The 16490-nt window shown below is 40.3% G+C and overlaps 1 protein-coding gene across 2 annotated transcripts in view; it reads left to right on the top strand.

Annotated features, from left to right (window-relative positions):
• The window catches only part of LOC116041290 (CMP-N-acetylneuraminate-beta-galactosamide-alpha-2,3-sialyltransferase 1-like), a 102952-nt gene that overhangs the window by 53286 nt on the left and 33176 nt on the right, over positions 1 to 16490 (top strand). Inside the window, exon 1 of one of the 2 annotated variants that reach the window (XM_035993201.1) lies at positions 5428 to 5442. The exons of the other annotated variant lie outside the window; for it this stretch is intronic. The gene's annotated coding sequence lies outside the window, so the exon portion shown is untranslated. Of the gene's footprint in view, positions 1 to 5427; positions 5443 to 16490 lie in introns of those variants that run through there. 2 annotated transcript variants of the gene reach the window in all.

The following is a 16490-nucleotide window of genomic DNA, read 5'->3' as shown; positions in this document are numbered from 1 at the left end:
ATAAGGGGAAAGGTTACCTCCCCTTTCTCTGCTTTGCCCGCCCAGAGAATTTGGGCCGCCCATGAGAAAGAGAGAGACATCATGGCTTGCAAACGAGCGAAGCATGGCAGTTGGTCAAGGCTACACCCCCACCCTCCACCTTTCCCCCCCCTCTCTCCTCCTCAATAGCATTTAAAGCTACAGACACAGAAATGCACAGCCTAAGGAAAGCTCATTGTGGGACTGGCTCTAGTGGCTGTAATTCTGCACCAAGGCTGAATTTCGGGAAAGAGACTTCAGATACAGTATTAGGGGACCACTAAGGCCTATATAAAAGAGACTTCAGATACAGTATTAGGGGACCACTAAGGCCTATATAAAAGAGACTTCAGATACAGTATTAGGGGACCACTAAGGCCTATATAAAAGAGACTTCAGATACAGTATTAGGGGACCACTAAGGCCTATATAAAAGAGACTTCAGATACAGTATTAGGGGACCACTAAGGCCTATATAAAAGAGACTTCAGATACAGTATTAGGGGACCACTAAGGTCTATATAAAAGAGACTTCAGATACAGTATTAGGGGACCACTAAGGCCTATATAAAAGAGACTTCAGATACAGTATTAGGGGACCACTAAGGCCTATATAAAAGAGACTTCAGATGCAGTATTAGGGGACCACTAAGGCCTATATAAAAGAGACTTCAGATGCAGTATTAGGGGACCACTAAGGCCTATATAAAAGCATCCAAAGAGCAGCATGTCATAGGACATTTAAAAAGTTCAATGCTTTACATACATTCCAGTGGTATAGCTTATTTACTTCCTCCTCAACCCAGAGTAGTCTACAGAGGGGAATACGATGTTATATTGTTGCTGTGACTTAAACTGGATAGAAATGTCATATTGGATGTGAATGCACTGTTGACTAACAGTATTACTTATTGACACAGACAGATCCCACCACTTACTGACCCCAGCACTGTCACCATGCTGGGACCGAAACAAACTAGCTGTTGGTGTATTTCTGACAGAGCCAGAAGGCTTCGAGTCCATCCAACAGTCTGCATGGCGGCCCGGTCGTGACTACTTTGGGGGGGGGTTCACATTATTAACAACCTGCAGTGGTCCGATAACACTGTGGCAATGGATTAGACTGGCCAGAGCTGGCTGTTCTTACTGAGGATGTTCAGGTTATTTAATGCAGCCTGTCTTAATCCCACACACTGTAACTGAAAAGTCGGCCAAAAAGTCCATCTGTTCTCTGCACATATAGCTTCTTCAACGTATAAAGCTCTGAAACTTTGAAAAAAAAAGTTTATGAGGTCCTTTGATGCCATTGATTTTGAAGGGGAGTGTAAAAAGAGAGCATAAAAAAAGCTTTATAAACGAGTTTCTGTGCTTCCCTTGAGATTAACACAGTGAAGTAACATTCAGTTGAAGGTGATTTCTCAAGACATATAGTTTATATTAATAGGCCTATTAACCATTGTATGGTTTCTATCAATTTCTCTTGGGGACCAGTACAATTTGAAACAGCACTGATGGAAAGTCTCTCCTCCTACACAAGCCTCTACACTGTCTCCCCGATCCCCCTCTCGTCTGTTCTCGTCGGTTTCTGGCACACGTGTCACTTTTTCATTCCAGAGATGAGGAAGCTAGTTAACAGCAGAGACCAGACCCAAAGTTCTAGCGAAAAGTACTTTAAAAGTACTGCGTCTGTAGGGGCATTTGCCATTTTGGCTGAAGAGCTTTTTTCCTGGGCACGCACATCTACTGTTATAAATCCGTGACAGGAAGTCAGTCATCAGTAGCAGCTTGCTACATGTGAAGTCCACCAAAGAGTGTTAGGGGAGGTGGACTTCCACTTAAACTAATACATTCTTGAATTCAGAAACCTTTGCCTTGAGACAGGCTACTACTAGGGCATATTTTAGTGAGAAGCCTTACTGTTTTTTGTATGTGCTCCTATTTGCCATCTCTAATTGCTGTTGTCATTAATGCAAACTTAAAACTTCTTGTTGTGGCTGTAAGCAGTCCAACAAAGTGCTGCCGCGAGGGACTGAACACTGAGAGATGCACAAACACACTGACACGCTCGAGATTGTATTGCAAGGATTCATTCCTCCACACGTAAACTACAACTAGTACTGCAGTTACCAGATGTGAAGTTACCTTGTGAGTCGAAATGAGTGCATAAGTGCGGCGGTCAACAGAAAGTGTTCGCTCCCAGGCTCACCCCCTCTCTGTCAAGACCCCAAAAAACCCAGGTGAAAAGGTGAAGCAAATAAATGTTATCATTTCTGCTCAAGCCGCGATAAAAAAACACGCCCACCACCTACAATATAAGTGCACAATATAATAATCAATAAATAATATAAATGAGACCATAAACAACAAACAGTATGTGGCTCCTACATTTCTCATCTGTTTCACATTTAAACCTGGCAGAATACGTCACTTCCCTGGAATGCATCCGCCTTTTTAGTTTTGCAGCTACACATTAATTAATCATGGCGGAATTGGCTAGAGTTTATAATTGCGTTCGGAATCTTTCTCAAACTGCCAAGATGGACAAATGTGAGTCATAGGTTTGTGACTAGTAATGTTCCCACCTTTCAGCTCCCTTAAGAATTTTTATATACAAATGTATGTGTCGCTTAACTTATTAAAAAAATTGAATTATAATTTTTTAACTGACCCCACACAGAGTGACACAAGGTATACTTCTTGCTTTTGGAAACATTGGAACAAATGTCTGTTTTAATCACTTTTATCTTGTGAAATTCAATTTATATAATTTTTTTTTGTCTTGCCTCTGTTGTGTTTTACATATTTTTATACTGTTATGGACCTGTGTGTCTGAAATAAAGTTGAATTGAATTAGAAACTAGGGTAGAACAGTATACGTGTAAAAAGCAAATGTATGATGAATGATTTGATTCCCTCATTTAATCCTCCAGTTTTAAATTGGGCCAGCCTGTATTTGATCAAACACATAAAATTCAATATTTCAGTCTGGATCAAGGTGGTGGACCGACTGACCGACATTGCCATCCCCAGAACCACACCTCTAACGTGGCTATAAAATTTGCAAACGTGGCTGGGTCTTTGTGTTCAGTTGTATTATGTTACAACATTCACACATTACATGATTCAATATTAATATAAAAAGGTAGATATGTTAGCAGGGATGTAACGATGCATCGTGAATCAGTTAAACAAATGATATAAATGTGTAAAGATTACAACTTGTTGAGATAAATAAATGAATTGCCATGCAATTTTTAAACGGCCCAGGGTGCAATCTACTTTTAAATTTCACTTGTTTGATTTCAGACATTACTACGGTCTTCTTAGTTCATTTTTTTCCAAGACATTCTTTTTTAATTTATTTTTATGTGGGATTTGTTTTAGAAATCTAATCTTCAGGTGTCCGTTTCAGGAAGGAGGTTTAACAAACTCTGAGTCTAACCCTGATGTCTGAGTTGATTTACCCTGAGATGGGAAACTCTGAGTTTTCGGTTCTAGAACAGCTGATTTGAGTTGGTTCGATCAACTCAGAGTAGGTTGACTCAGAGCTAAGCGCGTGCACCACCACAATAAAAAGGCAGCATGAATGGAGCCATGATACTACGATTCACCATGGTAACAACCACAAACAAACTGGTCGGCGGAAATACTCATGCACACATACAGCGAGTTTGAACATGTATTTAGTATTTAAAAAAGCAACACAGCGGCTGCTGTAAAATAGCGAGAATTGGTGAGGGAGAAAATTGCTGCTCGAGTCAATGCGTAAGCTCTAATATAGTGTATTAATTTCATATTTAATCACAGGTAACCTATAATGTTACTGGTGAAAACTGGAATGGTAGTAGGCTACACCTATAATTGCATTTAGGTGCAATCCTGCGGGTGAAAAAGTAAACTACTACTAATCCCATTCTGAGGCTGCAGCACCAACAGAATTATGATTTACAATCTTTTTTTTTTTTTTTATGGCTCTTACTGGTTTGTGTCCAGGGAACTCTACAAAAACGTTTAAAACACGTTTCAGAGCGAATGACATTCTTCTGACGGCGCTTTGCTATACAGTGGCTTTACTAATATGCTCTGCATCGCCAATGTTGCAAAGGAAACTGCCGTTTGCAAAAAACATAATGCGACACAAAGAATGTGCTGGGATGTAGAGCATGTCCACGATGGGTGACGTTAGTGATATGAGGATGGATAAGGTTATGTACGCTACGTAACTGATAGACTGGGAAGAAAAATGATAGGTAGTTATCTGGAAATGAAAATGCATCTATAGTCGAGCCCTCAATATCATCTCCCGACGTATATTTAACTCCCTGCAAAGTAATACAGCTTCTTCATCACTGGGATCGTCGACAAAAGGAAATGCCATGTTTTTAGAAAAAAAAAAAAAACTATAGTCTGCCTAACATAGTTAATAAACCAAAACTGTTTTTTTTTTTTTATTCATGCAGATAAACTGCGCTAAAATGTGCCTGATACAGAATGAATGAATGAAGAAAGGAAAGGGCGCTGTGTCAGAGGGAGGAGACTGAGAGAAAACCTGCTCCCGACCAGGTTAGGTTCACAGGCTCAGTTACCATAGTAACTGACTCTCTTTCTGAAATGGGTTGGAGTAACCCCTCTCTCTCAGGTTTGATTAACCTCTCTTTCTGAAACAGAAAACCCAGAGTTTCCCTCATCTTAGGGTTAACAAACTCAGAGTTTTCACTAAACCTGCTTTCTGAAACGGACCCCAGTTTTGATACGAGGACACATGTTGTTTATATAAATAAAGGAATATTTTTCAGTCATTTGTCTGCAGCTTAGTCTGTTAAGAAAATTGAATCGTTAAGTTAAAATCGTGTTGAGTGTGTCGTTACGTCCCTATCTTTATATTTCGCTCACTCCTGGCACCTCTTTCTACTGTAGAGCGGCGTATGGGTTGGGAGAAAAGATTGGGATCATTGGGGGCAGGGTGTCTTTGTTCCAGAACAGAGCACAGGCTAGAAAGAAAGCTCTGAAAGCTTGAAAGGTCAGCATTGTCGAATCATTGGTATTGATCAACAACGATATCAATACCCTGCAGATATACAGTGTTATCGTCACTGGGCTGATTGACTCTGTAGCTGACAGTTGGAGGGTTAGAGTCATCTTTCTGATAAGGTTGTATATCTTAACAAAATAGACCAACCATGAGCTTTTTTTTTTTTTTTTTTTACTTATTTGCCATTCCCGTGGTTAGGCTTTGGGTAGTCTGGATAATTGCCTCATATCCGACGCCACCAGATGTCCCCTTCCCTTCTGCTCTCTGTGTGTTGCTGTTCTCAAACTATCAAAAAGATTTACAAAGAACACGTTTATGGCATTTATTCTCTCGGACGTTTTGGGACCGATGGGTGGGGATTGGATGGATGAAGTACACACGGCGATACACTGGTAAGAGCATATTAAGTTTAACCATGTATCCAGCTGATTTAAATAGCTCACGTTACTGTTTTGTGTGAACAGTTAAAGCTTTAGTGCGTGACTTTTTGATATTAATGAACGTCCGTTACATTCAAGCCATTGCCAAATGAGTTTTGAGGATTAAGACTATCAGCTCCACACAACTCTCTCTGTATCTCTCAGTATGGCTGTGTTTAGAAAATGGTGTCGTCCGGTGACTTTCAGAGCCACCGTCACTGCGTCCAAAGCTTAGCGCCGCCCAAGACGATTGTGATTGGTTTAAAGAAATGCAAACAAACCAGAGCGTTTTTTTTTTTTGTTTTTTTCTCTCCTATCCCAGAATATACAATGCCTATAAAAAGTATTCACCCCCCTTGGATGTTTCACCCTTTTGTTTCTTTTATACATGAAATCATGGTCAGTATAATTTGGCTTTTTTGACAAGAATTTGCAAAAAAAACCTCTTTTAATATCAAAGTGAAGACAGATTTTTTTTTTTTTTTACAAACTAATGTCCATTAAAAATATGTAAGGTAAAGAAGATGATTGCATAAATATTCACCCCCTTCAGTTCTGTATTTAGTAGATGCACCTTTGGCTGCAATTACAACACTGAGTCTGTGAGGATATGTTTCAATCAGGCTGGCACATTTGGACACTGCTATTTTTCTCCATTCTTCCTTGCAAAACAGCTCAAGCTCTGTCAGGTTGCTCGGGGATCGGGCGTGAACAGCTCTTTTCAAGTCCAGCCACAAATTCTCGATTGGATTGAGATCTGGGCTTTGACTTGGCCACTCCAGAACATTCACCTTGTCTTTGAACCATTTCTGTGTAGCTTTTGCTGTATGCTTGGGGTCGTTGTCTTGCTGGAAAATAAATCTTCTCTCAAGTTGTAGTTGTCTTGCAGACTGAGTCAGATTATCCTCCAGGATTTGGCGATATTTTTCTGCATTCATGTTGCCCTCTACCTTTACAAGCCTTCCAGGGCCTGCTGCTGCGAAGCATCCACAGAACATGATGCTGCCACCACCGTACTTCACGGTGGAGATGGTGTGTTTGTGGTGATGTGCAGTGTTTGGTGTTCGCCAAACATAGCGTCTAGTCTGATGGCCAAAAAGCTCATTTTTTGTCTCATCAGACCAAAGAACCTTCTTCCAATTGACCTTGGAGTCTAGCACATGCCTTTGGGTGAATTCCAGGCGAGATTTCATATGAGCTTTTTTCAACAGTGGCTTTCTCTTTGCCACTCTACCATACAGCTTCGACTGGTGATACTCCATCCATTTCTGAATGATGGATTTAACTGAACTCCGTGGGATGTCCACTGAGTTGGAAATCTTTTTGTAGCCATCTCCTGACTTGTACTTTACAATGATCTTTTCTCTGAGTTGCTTGGAGTGTAATTTTTTTCTTCATGTTGCAATTGTAGTAGGAATACTGATGAACCAGAGACTGGACCTCCCAGACACAGGTGTTTTTATACTACAATCACTTGACACACACCAGCTGAACTCAGATGATCTCCATTTCACTAATTGTGATACTGCTGGCATCAACTAGCTCGACTTCTGTTGAATTAGGTCAGTCACTTTAGAGGGGGTGAATATTTATGCAATCATCTTCTTTACCATATATATTTTAATTAATTGACATTAGTTTGTAAAAATCTGTTTTCACTTTGATATTAAAGAGGGTTTTTTTTTTGCAAATTTTTGTCAAAAAAGCCAAATTATACTGACCATGATTTCATGTATAAAAGAAACAAAAGGGTGAAACATCCAAGGGGGGGTGAATACTTTTTATAGGCATTGTAGATATGTCTGGCTACACCACACATATCTCCACAGTGCTGTGGAGATAGGTCTGGCAATGCGAGACTAGGCTTTGGGTAAGTTTAGGCACCAAAACTTCCCGGATTAAATTGTGGTCATGGTTAAAGGACACTATTATTGAGTGTTGGTAAAGGATGGGATGTGTATCACGGTCTTCTGAGTCGTAGTCAAACCCTTTGTACCATCCTCCTCGACCCAGACACGCTGTATTTCTGTTGGACGAGGATATCGCATCACTTCCTGCTGTGCCATGGTACTGAACATAAACATAGGTTCTTTTAAGTTTGAACAAACAACCAATGCTGTCATTCTCTAGAGAGGACAGTATGCTTTTCATGTTCTTCTTGACAGTTTTTTTTTTTTTTTGGAAAAACTGAAGAAGTGGATCTGGAGCAAGATCAGAGATAGACTGAACCCCTCAGTGGATCTGACTGACACTGGTAGGGAAATCGTTCAGTGCAGCAAAACGAAATCAGCCCTGTTGATGTACTACCGTGGCAGATCTGCTATCCATCCTGTCTGAATACAGATTGTCAGAAATTAAACGAAGAGATCGTCCTTATGCCATGCAGTTGAATAGGACCGTTTGCACTAGGAACCAGTTCTGTCTCCTAGGTGTGTTAGGAATCTCTGAAATCCTTGGAGGATCCTTTCACACTGTAAGCTATTTTGTTGCCGTGTATAATCAGCCTTCAGTAAACATGCTGCCTTGTCCTCTGATCTCCTTATGGGGCTCATATTTTCACATCTACATAGAGAAAAAAATGTATCGCTGTGGTGTAAAACTGCTGTAAAAAAAACAAAACTAAAAACTACGATCAAAAACACTGAACATAAAGAATCATCAGCATCGCGGTAGACATATTTATGTCGACAAAATGCAAATGGACTAGTTTATTTCAATCGAGGCTTCCCGCACCTTTCCACGGTGCTCGTGATTAATGGGACAGACATTGCATTTTAGATGCAGAACTTCCCTGACAAAACGCATTAATACTACAGCCTGTTTTACATTCTCTTCCTGGCTACATCTAGCTATCAGTAAAAGTGCAAGAAGAAACATTTGTCTGCATGCAAAAAGGCCTCATCAAAAAATAGAGATAAAAACATAGGAAACTGGAGGAAGAAAAAATCATGGGAACACGTATTCTGTGTTGACAAATGTGCAAACGGACGGCCCGTTTCATTTCATCGGAGGCATCCCACGCCTTCCGCTTTGTTAATGATTAATGGGTCAGACGTCTCATTTTGGACAGGGAACGTGCTTGACAGCACACATCAATAATCAGAGCTGCTTCACATTCAGTCCACTTTGCTATCAGCGGAAGTGCAGGAAGAAAAATCACACTTGACTGCATGCAAAATGGTTGGAGAATTTCCAATTCAAAAGTAAACATCAAAACCAATTTCCAGGGCGCTGCAGCTCTACCTTTACCTGAGTTTGGTTGATGGTTTTATTACATCAGGGGGCTTTTTCTATCTGAAAATCTGATACTGAGCTGGGAACAGCAATCGGTTCGTACAAACTGTGCCGCTGTACCTCGAATCATGTGTGTGTTGTATACATTTGTGGGTTTCATTACCATATTCATGTATTTTTTTCTTCCTTTTATAATAAATGTCTCCTAAATATACAGCACAGAGTAGGCCTAAATAATTTAGGGAAAATATCGAACTGCAATTTTTCCAACCGATATTGCAACTGTAATTGAACTTGCAAGTATTATCACAAAATCTTTCTACAGCATCAGATAAAATGCATGTTGTCAGACAGAGAAAACAAGCAAACTCTCCTAGTTTTCTACAGCAAAACTAACCCGTTTAGCTCCCATTTAATATATTTCATTAGTGCTATACTAATGTTCAAATATAATCGTGACATTCAGAAGTAGTTGTACAGTATATTTAATGACAGTTAGTCGGCAAGTAGTCTATATCCACGACGTTCCACTTCCGGGATTGCTCCGGTGCTGCAGGAAATTTCGCCGGATGCATGTCTTTTCGCCGATGTCCGCTATCCTTCCGCTTTCTTTGTGTTGAAATTTTAAACGAATTTCTGAGGACTATGGTTAACTGCTCCTCAGATCTCTGCAGGGTAAATGCAGACAGCTAGCTAGACTATCTGTCCAATCTGAGTTTTCTGTTGCATAACTATTCATCACCTTGGCGCCGCCCATGACGATTGTGATTGGTTTAAAGAAATGGCAATAAACCAGAGCACCTTTTTCTCCCATCCCGGAATGCTGTGTGGACTAGTGTGGAATATAATACATCAAATATTCTTATATACTTCAGTTTTATTATATATACTTCAGTTCCTATATGTTGCTCCCACTTAATTGCATGCACACATATCTCTTCTCTTCATCTATTACAGGATGTAACAACAGGATGTAGCAACAGGGGGTCCGAGCAGGGAAGTATCATAAAACTGGTTTGAAGTAGGTTAAAGAACATGTCGTGCCCTTTTGACCCGAGCCTCAACATATGGGTGTAGCCTATAATGTATGTGTGTGTGTTTGAACCCCAATAAAAAGGGCGGTAAGAGGAAGAGAGATCAGAACTCACTTGGATAGGGCAGGCTGCGGAGCCTGTAAGAAGAAGTGTTGTTCTCCTTCAGCTGAAGCCTATTGTGTGTTTAACTTACTGTGTCTGTGAAGTTATTACTATCTATTACAGTGAAGAAGTCCTCACCTGGGAGTGAACCTTAGAAGCACAACACTAGCCAGACCCTTCCTCCGCTCCGCAGCGTGTGGATGGTCTGGCAAAGCGAGAGTAGTTGGCAAGTTATGAGTGTTGGTAATTCAGCTAATGATACAGTTGGCAGCTCTGCACTGTTTAAGCTAGCGTTAGGTTCACACATGGACAGAATGAGCTGCTTCACAGCTTCTCAGATTTTGAGCTTTCAAGGTGATACGCTTAAAACAGTAATATGATGTCCTTCAAGGTAGAGTCTGGGATTCTAATCCAATACACTTTTTCTCAAATTCAGCAAATATCTGTCACGGTACGCCAGCTGTCCGTTCTGTGTGCGCGCTGAAAAAAAGATTTCCTGCTCATACACAGCTCTGGCTCTGTAAACCGGAAACAGACATAGTGGCTTGGACCGAGTCATACAACACTGCCTCAGCCCGCCGTTATTTTGCTTTGAAGTTGACGTTGGGTGCTTTTCCGCTTTGAATTCAAGTTTTTTCAACTTAAGGTGCAGGGGCGGGGCTAGAAGAGCTCTCACTCTAGCCCCAATCCATTGGGCTAGAGTGCTGTCAATCTGACAATTGTGATTTCCATTGGATCAGAGTACTGTCATTTGGCTGTCTGTTCTGCCAATCTTCCCAGCCCTTGTCACATGACCAATTAACGTTTCCATGATGACTATCCGAAATTCTGATATGATGGAACCAGCACTGGAATAGTTATTTTTTAAAGTGGCAGACTGAGCCTATAGAAAATGTGTATTGTATTTGGATATCCATCCATTGTTTAAATTGAAAACAAGACAAACTAATAATGAATGTGATGTATTATTTAGCAGAATTGCATTGTGTTGTTCTATCTTATCCATTATTTCCTAAATTCCTAAACAGATTTTCTAAACTGTATTCTGATAAAATGCCCCTTTGGTCTGAACTGGGATTAACTGGAAGATTCCGACATTTACACTCCCCAACTGCCGAGTTGACTGCCGAGTAAATTTGCTTGTAGCAGTTGTCCTTTTCAAAAGTTGCTGGCTGAACTGTTAATCATGTAAATTCACATTTAAAAAGTAGCTCTTGGGATTTTGAAAATGTAAACTATTTCAAATCGTGACTATGATATAAAGATGATTATATAATTTTGTATCTGTAAATGCATTTTGTAATTATCATATTCATATTTGTATATGTTACCAGACATACAGTATGTGGCTGATTCTACCATAACAGCATTTATTAAATGTTTAATTATGGATCAGCATATATTAAAGCCTGGACATTAGTACTACATTCTAAACCTCACTGGCTCACCAGTGGGTCAATCATTACTGTACAAACACTGTGCATATAAACATTGTTCAAAACTGACAGAATTTCATTTTAAATACCAGTGGAGATGCCAAAGAATCCAAAGACGCCAAACAAATCAGACTGAATTTAAAAAATATATATATTTTCACTTGATGGACTTCTGCCACCGTAAAAAAAAACATTGAGTTTTGGGACTGAATATATTACTCAGTGTAAACATCATATATCACCAATGAAAAGATGGAACAACGTTATATACAGATTACTTTGACACTGTCCTACATGGAATGAGATGTTTCCCAAATCAAAGCTACTTAAGAGTAAAATGGGGGGAAACTGTATGTTATGGGGTTTTAAATAGTAAGTCAGAGCTGGGGGAGTTGTTCAGAATTATAGTGTGAAGCTTGATCTCAGACTGCAGTGCTCTGTGCTCCTATTCAATGACACCAGACTGAAGTGAATACGCAGCCTCACAGGGAGTGAACACACCAGGGAAACTGTATTGCTCCTGGCAACCACAGGTACACGAATGGGTGTGAAGGACGTGACGAATACTAGTCTGCAGTAATCAGTGGTAATACAATAAAAGAATGTCTACGTGGGTGGATAATACAATTTTGCAATAATAAAATTAGAGCTGCTGAGCCGTGGCAAATGAGTAAAGGTCCATTAGAGCTATGTTATTAACAGTAAAGCCAACAGTAACAAGTTCATAAAAGAAGCAGGGGATGATGTGAATGGAAAGATCAGTGATGAATATTGATGCTTCGTAGCAGCGTGACAATGTACTGCAATAATTAACACAAATCAAGGTAAAATCAAGGACACAGGGCATTTCATTCCCCATGCATGTTGCCATGTGCTAGTGAGATGCTTGTAAAAAATCCACGTAACCCAGCTATTAAGATAGCATGTCTTACACATGCTATGGCCATACAGTCAAATGATGTGACATTCCCTCATGGGGAGCATTACGTCATTTTGCATCCATAACATTTGACACAGACTGTACATTGCCATTGTGATGATGGTGAACATGGTAAACATTATGTACGTAAGGAATAATGTAGAGTGAGCTGGTCATTATAGCGAATACAACCCCCGACATGGTGATGCATTACCCTGTGGCTCTACAGTATCCCGCTTATTAGACGGCTACTTACCAAATCAGTCAAGAATTTGACACAAAATATTGATTTTAAAAAGGATTTTATTTGGTTCCGCTGAAGAAAATTGTCCGTTCCGTCTCTACGGTTGGAACACTGGGTCCATAGCAACGTAAACTCTGTAGCCTAACGTTAAAATTCACATGGTCTATATCCACGACGTTCCACTTCCGGGATTGCCCCGTTGCCGCCGTAAATTCTGCAGGATGTCCTTCTTTTCGGCCGGATGTCCGTTACCTTCCGCTTTCTTTGTGTTGTAATTCTGAACTCCGGTGGATTTCTGAGGACTATGGTTAACTGCTCCTCAGATCTCTGCAGGGTAAATCCAGACCGCTAGCTAGACTATCTGTCCAATCTGAGTTTCCTGTTGCGAGACTAATACCACCTTTTGAACGTACACATGTTCCACTAAAACAAGTTCCTTCCCAAGGCTATTTTGCAGCGGCTCCGTTGCTCTGTCTGGCACTTAGCAACAGCCAAGACGATTGTGATTGGTTTAAAGACATGCCAATAAACCAGAGCCATTCCCATCCCGGAACGCTGTGTGGACTGGCCAGACCCTCCTCCATAGCGCTGTAAAGGAAGGTCTGGCAATGCGAGACTATAAATCACATTAAACTGAACATTTCCATTGATGGTGAAGTGAGACAAGGTGAATGGGACTTCATTAGGAATATTTATGTTGCCGTTTCTGTCCTCATTCATCCCGTTTCCTTCTTGCCCAGGCGCTGCAGTTGACACACCTGGAAACACAATGTCTCCTTTTCAAGAGTGACCAGGCCAAGAGGGCAGCATAAACATTGTTACCACAATAAACACAAACAAGACAGACAAATATATCAAGCATGTAGAAAACAAGTTAAAATGGTTAAAATGCACAGGTTGGTATACCACTTTTAATGTAAAAATACAGCAGATTAATAGCCAGATTTTTTAATATGAACAATATTATGCCAACGCTAGGAATAAAATCTGCAGTCATCCACATGCAATATCTGAAACTGCACCAGACAGGATGAATAAGAAGAGATGTTAAAGGCAGAACAGATGAAATCCAGAAGGATTTTCTGTGAGATTTCTGCTTCATAACTAATAATATCACTCAGGAAATAAAAAATGACAAAGCTTCAGATTTTACTTTTGATGGCATCACATCTATGAGTCTTCATGCTCTGGTCTCTGACGTTGGTGGAATTTCAGTATTTCATTTTCACGGATATTGACTTTAAGTAGGTTATGTTTCTTGTTCAAGCGCATGAAGAGGATTCGAGGTGCATTGAGAGATTGAAAGGTGTGGGCAAGGTCTACTCATAAGATTTAAATAAATGGAGAAATGGCTCTGAAGTCAGTTCACAGATATGAAATACTAGGTCAGTCGTCAGGTGCAGTTAATTAAATTGAAGGTGGATTGTATGAAAAAAAAACATACAATATAACCACCAGTACTTTTGTGCTCTTAAAATCTTGAAGCTAAAACCATGTTCACTTTAAAAACATAACAACATCTAACTGTTTCTTTATATGGTTCTCAGAGGGCTGGAAACAGCGTGGGACCACTGGTTTCATGAAACCCTTTCAAAATCCAGAGGACAAAATAGAAGAATTGCAGAGCGGTCAAACTTAAAGTGCGGCTGTTTATCCATGTCCTGACATTTTGAAGGTGAGAGGGTTTATTTTTGCCCAGCAGCAATATGTTATTTATAAATTTTTAAACTGGCATAGTGTGCTTTTCTAGCTATTGATGTTTACACATCCTGATTTGTGTATGTGACCGGCGTCCTCACACACGTCCTCAGAGAGAACAAACTGCTCTTTATCATCATTCGTCATTGGTGAAAGAAGTATTCAGATCTTTTACTTTAAGTAAAAGTACTAATACCACATCGTGAAAATACTCTTTAACAAATAAAAGTCCTGCATTGAAAATGTTACTTAAGTAAAAGTATAGTATCATCAGGAAAATGTACTTAAAGTATTTAAAGTTGAAGTACTCAATGCACAAAAATCCTAACATTTTAGAAACTTATATAGCCTATATATATATTTATAATATTTCTGATTATGGCATAGCTATCTCCCCACCCAAATAGGATAATAAGGTAATGGATAAAAAATAAAAACAATTGCTTGATCAAGGGTCCGGCCCTGGCCCGGCCCGGCCTGAGGATGTGGCGGAAAATAACAAGGTCCGGTTGGGCTCGGGCTTGGGCCGAGAATCTAAACTCTAATGAACATGGACACCGGAAGTTTATTTTGAGTCAATTGCACCAATCAACCGCTGCTGCAAATAGGGGGAATTTAAGGCCATTTTAAAGGATCAATTAAATAGTACAAGAAAACTTGTCTCTGAAATCGTTTAAGGCCCTTTTCTAACATGGAACACTGTAACATTGCTGGCTTGATCTGTCTGTTGATGTAATGGCTTTTAATTTATTTTTATTTTGCGGCCTATTTCATAAAGTACAACGGTGCAAAAGCCTTGATTTGCAAAGGCTTTAAAGAGGGACTCTCATTTGCTATGTATGTATGTAAAGTATTTTGCTTGATATTCATGAATTCATCCATGAATGACCATTTAAATAAAAGGGTGACACCTGGTCTGATTATTATTCGTGCAAAGTCTTTTTGCTGCAACACACTTTTTATAGGCTGATCAAACATGAGAAGATTATCTTCAACAACATAAATATAATAAATGAATAATAAGAATATATCAATAATACTATATTCAGTGTTCTTGATAACAAGCTGTGCATTTAATGTCTTTCTGTGCATGTTTGTGCTGCAGCCATCGTAACACTTAAGTAAAATGACTCTGCCGCTTATTATGACATGACGCTGACATGTTGAATTGCGATCATGCTTATGTAATGAGGTGCGTGCCTGTGTCAAGGTTACTTCTTATAGTTAACTCCCACTTGGAGAGAACTCAGTTCAACTCGGCAAGCATACTCTCTCAACCAGTGTTGTAGTCAAGACCACCTAAACCGAGACCAAGTCATCACCAAGACCAGGGTGTATGGAGACCGAGACGAGACCAAGACTTTGAGGGGTTGAGACCGAGCCAAGACCAAGGCAGGGCGAGACCGAGACAAGACCAAGACTTTGAGGGGTTGAGACCGAGTCAAGACCAAAACCAAGGCAGAGCGAGACTGAGACAAGACCAAGAACAAGGCAGGGTGAGACTGAGTCAAGAATAAGAACAAGTCAGGGCGAGACCGAGTCAAGACCAAGAACAAGGCAGGGCGAGACAGTGTCAAGATCAAGACTTTGAGGGGTTGAGACCGAGTCGAGACCAAAACCAAGGCAGAACGAGACTGAGACAAGACCAAGAACAAGGCAGGGCTAGACCAAGTCAAGACCAAGAACAAGGCAGGGCGAGACAGAGTCAAGACCAAGAACAAGGCAGGGCGAGACCGAGTCAAGACCAAGAACAAGGCAGGGCGAGACTGAGACAAGATCAAGACTTTGAGGGGTTGAGACCGAGTCAAGACCAAGAACAAAGCACGGCGAGACAGAGTCAAGACCAGACCAGTGCTAGACAGCCAGATTTTCTTCTTCTGTCTCCAAGATTCACTTTCTTGGGAGTGTGCGTTAAGGGGGGGCGGGGAGAGGGGGTTAACAGTAACAAATTTCAAGTTAGAAATGAGTCAAGTTATTGGTTGCATTTGAAGCATAAAGTTTTACATCCAATCACAGTAATGATTAACACAAAAATTAGACAATGCACAGGCAATTTAGTGATATCGCTGCAGTTGTGGTCTTGACCGGTCTTAAAATAAAATCCTGAGTCCTCTTTATCCGAGACCGAGTAAAAATGCAGTCGATTCCGAGACGAGACCTTCAAAAAGTGGTAAAAACCAAGACTTGAGTACTACAACACTGCTCTCAACTCATCAAAGAGCCCTTTCTCAAGTCTATAATACATAGGAGTCTTCAAAACTGCAGTATGTTGATTTCTCAAAACTGCTCACAAGTAGCGGAGGTAAGCCGGGGAGAAAAACAATTTCCACGCGACACAAAGTGAAAACACTTTG

Source organism: Sander lucioperca, chromosome 16 (genome assembly GCF_008315115.2).
Source record: "Sander lucioperca isolate FBNREF2018 chromosome 16, SLUC_FBN_1.2, whole genome shotgun sequence".
Classification (NCBI taxonomy): domain Eukaryota; kingdom Metazoa; phylum Chordata; class Actinopteri; order Perciformes; family Percidae; genus Sander; species Sander lucioperca.
This window is presented reverse-complemented; position numbering and strand designations above follow the sequence as displayed.